The 4132-nt window shown below is 46.2% G+C and overlaps 1 long non-coding RNA gene across 2 annotated transcripts in view; it reads right to left on the reverse strand.

The window, feature by feature from the left end:
* The window catches only part of LOC102773063, a 160267-nt gene extending 156147 nt beyond the window's left edge, over positions 1–4120 (reverse strand). For both annotated transcript variants that reach the window (XR_435658.2, XR_001513815.1), the window contains exon 1: positions 3935–4120. This is a non-coding gene — a long non-coding RNA (uncharacterized LOC102773063). The remainder of the gene's footprint in view (positions 1–3934) is intronic.
* Positions 4121–4132: the final 12 nt, after the last annotated feature.

The raw sequence follows: 4132 nt of genomic DNA on the forward strand, positions 1-4132 counted from the left end.
GTTCATGACAGGGGTGGCGCCGCAACCTCCCCATCGGCCCTGCCCTGAGTGTGACAGGGGGCGGTGCCCCAATCCCCCAATTGGCCCTACCCTGAGCGTGACTGAGGGTGGCCTCACAACCTTCCAATCGCCCTGCTCTGTGCATGACAGGGGGCAGCGCACCAACTCCCCAATAAGCCCTGCTCTGAGCCCGATCAGGGGCTGCACCTAGGGATTGGGCCTGCCCTCTGTCACCCGGGAGCAGGCCTAAGCCAGCAGGTCGTTATCTCCCAAGGGGTCCCAGACTGCGAGAGGGCACAGGCCGGGCTGAGGGAGGCCCCTCCCCTCCGAGTGCACAAATTTTTGTGCACCGGGCCTCTAGTGAGGTATAAAAAGGAATGATGGCCCCACTTTATAAAACTGAAGGCAATCTGTACAGTAATTTTCCTGAATCCAAGGCTCAGATTAGGTTGAAATAGAAAGTCCTTTCCCTCAATTTTATTGAGGTATAACTGGCATTTAATAAACTGCACATATAAAATTGTACAATATGAGAAGTCTTGACATATGTATTATACACCTGTGAAACCAGCACTATAATCATGAAAATGAACATATCTATCACACCAAAAAGTTTCCTCCTGCCTATCTCGTTTTCATTCTACTCCCCATCTCCAAACAACCACTGATGTCCTTTTTGTCACTCTAGTTTGGATTTTTTAGAATCTTGTATCAGTGGAATCACACAGTATATATTTGGGGAGTGGGAGAGCCTGGTTTCTTTCACTCAGATAATTATTTTGAGATTCACCCATTTTGTTGAGAATATCAATCGTTCATTCCTCCTTATTTCTGAGTAGTATTCCACTGTGTGAATATACCACAATTTGTTTTCCATTCACCTGTTGATGGACATTTTGATTGTTTACACTTTGGGCCTATTATAAATAATGCTACTATGACTGTTCATGTACAGACTTTGTGGGCAAATTCCTATGAGTGGAATGAATGGCTAGATCATATGGTGGGTATATGTTTAGTTTTTTAAAAAATGGCCAATCTGTTTTCCAAAATAGTTGTTTCCTTTTATATTCCTAACAGGCTGTATATGAGAATCCAGCTGTTTCACATCCTTGTCAGCACTTCTTATGATCAGTCTTTTTTTTAAAATATATTTTTATTAATTTCAGAGAGGGAGAGGGAATGGGAGAGAAAGCTAGAAACAACAATAATGAGAGAGAATATTGATCGGTTGCCTCCTGCACACTCCACACTGGGGATTGAGCCCACAATCTGGGCATGTGCCCTGACTGGGAATGAAACCATGAGTTTCATTCGAAGCTCAACCACTGAGCCATGCCAGCGGGGCTACGATCAGTCTTTTAAATTTCAGCCATTCTAGTAACTAGGGTGTTCAGTGATATCTCATTGTACCTCTAATTTTCATTTCCCTAATGAATAATGATGTTGAGTATCTTTTCATGTGCTTAGTTTTTCATCTATTTATCTACTTTGATGAAGTGTCTTCAAATCAGGCAGTATAAGTCCCTCAACTTTCGTTTTCTCGATCAAAGTTTTGGCAACTCTAAGTCCTTTGAATTTCCATATAAATTTAGAATTAGCTTAGTAATTTCCACAAAAAGAACCTATGATTTTTATTGAACTTGCCTTTAAAGCTATAGATCAAATCAGAGATAAATCACATCTTAAAAATACAGAATCTTCTGACCCATGAACATGCTGTATCTCTGTATTTAGATCATTAACTTCTCTCACAATGTTTTGTAATTTTCAGTTTATATGTCTTTCACCTCTTTGGCCAAATTTATTCCTAAGTATTTTATTTTATTTTTGCTGCTGAATGGCATTTTTAAAATTTCAATGTCCAATTGTTCCAAAATATATAAAGAACTCCTATAACTCAATGCTCATGCTCACTGCAGCATCCTATGTGATAAAAGGCTAATATGCAAATCGACTGAACGGCAGAACTACCGGTCACTATGACACACACTGACCACCAGGGGGCAGACGCTCAACGCAGGAGCTGCCCCCTGGTGATTAGTGCACTCCCACAGGGAGAGCGCCGCTCAGCCAGAAGCCAGGCTCTCGGCTGGCAAGAGCAGCGGAGGTGGCAGGAGCCTCTCCCACCTCCGCAGCAGCACTAAGGATGTCCACAGACAACAACAGAACCCAAATAGCTTGATTAAAAAATGGGCAAATGACTTTTTCTTTTCCCATTCATCTATTGATGGACATTTAGGTTGTTTCCACCTCTTGGATATTATAAATAACTAGAGACCCAGTGTATTAAATTTGTGTACTCGTGGGGGGGGGTCCCCTCAGCCCAGCCTGTACCCCCTTGCAATCCGGGAGCCCTTGGGGATGTCCCACTGATGGCTTAGGCCCACTTCCTGCAGCTGGCAGTCGGACATCCTTAGAGCTGCTGTTGAGGCGGGAGAGGCTCCTGCCACCGCCGCTGTGCTCCCAAGCCAAGATCTCAGCTTTTGGCTGGGCAGCGCTCTCCCTGTGGGAGCACACTGACTACTAGGGGGCATCTCCTGCGTTGAGTGTCTGCCCCCTGGTGGTCAGGGCATGTCATAGTGACCAGTCATTCCGCCATTTGGTCGATTTGCATATTAGCCTTTTATCATATAGGATGCTGCAGTGAACATGGGGTTGCAAATATTTCTTCGAAGTTTAACTGCTTTCACACATGATGGATCTTAGTTTTTGCGGCATTCAAATGTTCATCAAGCGTTCAAATACTGAACAACTATTGCATGCCAGGTTCTCTGCGGGCCATTAGGAAGAGAATCCTCAGTATGCTTTAAATGAGGTATAAAAAAGGAGTACAGCCCTAGCTGCTTTGGTCAAGTGGATTCAGCATCAGCCTTCAGACTGCAGGGTCCCAGGTTTCATTCCTGTCAAGGGCACATGCCTGAGTTGCAGGCTCAATCCCCAGTGTGGGGCCTGTAGGAGGCAGCCGATGAATGATTCTCTCTCATTATTGATGTTTCTCTCTCTCTCTCCCTCTCCCTTTCTCTCTGAAATCAATAAAAATATATTTAAAAAAGAAAAGTACACAGACAGACGTGGACCTGGTCCTGCTACAGTCTTATCATCTCGCTGAGGTATTTTAGAACAAGAGTTAAAAGCATAGGCTCAGGGTTCGATTAGCTTGGGTTTGAATCTGGCTCTGCTCCTGACCTGGAGATTGACCTTGGAAAACTTCATTAACTTTCCTAAGCCTATTTCTTCATCTGTAAAATGAAGATATTAATGATAGATACCTCATAAGATTGCTGTGAGGATTAGGTGAATTAATACCTTTAAAGTCCTTGTAACAGGGCTTGGCACGTGGTAAATGGTCAATAAATGTGAGCTATTTATTATCAGAGGGCAGGATTAGATCCTCACAGGGTAAATCCACAGATGATTGGGAAGGACAGGTGTGGAAACATTAACAAGCTTGAGTAGTAGTTTCGTTTAGCTGCTAAGCATACCTCGGTTAAAACCTTGCTCTGCTGTTTACTGGCCGAGTGCTTGGAGCAATGCCCGTAGGTGTTTAGTATCGTTCTTGGCACACGGGATACTTAATGGACCACATTTATTGACTATGTATGTTCTGAAAAGCCGTAACATCGCCAACACCTGTTCATAATAGTAAGAGCTGCCATCTATCACCGCCCACATGTTCTCTTTTATGTTTCTTAGTCTAGTGAGGCAAACATATTCAACCCCGCTTCGTGGTAAGGAACGAGATCATCTCTGTGTAACTATGATCAGTGGGCGGTTGGAGGCCTCCTAAGTGGTGGCTGGGAATCCAACCCCTGACCAAACAGGGGCTCGCGGTGGCCTCTGTCACCAGGGGGCCCTCCGCCCCTCGCCCATGGCGCCGGGAGAGGCAGCAGCCGGCCAGGCCGTACCCATGGCCGCCCCACGGAGCCCCTACCTCCAGGAGCCTGCCCGGCGAGGCCTCCACTTGGGCACGGCCCCCGCCTGGGTCTTCCCTCTCAGGTCCCCAGGAGCAGCAGACCACGTGAGCCAAGGCGCAGCTCTGGGGAAGGACGGGCGCTGTCTCCAGGCAACGCGCTTGACGTCACTGAGGTGCGACAGTCGCGCGCCTCGCCGTCGCCGCCGCCGCCCCTGC

This window comes from Myotis davidii, unplaced genomic scaffold (assembly GCF_000327345.1).
Source record: "Myotis davidii unplaced genomic scaffold, ASM32734v1 scaffold118, whole genome shotgun sequence".
Classification (NCBI taxonomy): Eukaryota; Metazoa; Chordata; class Mammalia; order Chiroptera; family Vespertilionidae; genus Myotis; species Myotis davidii.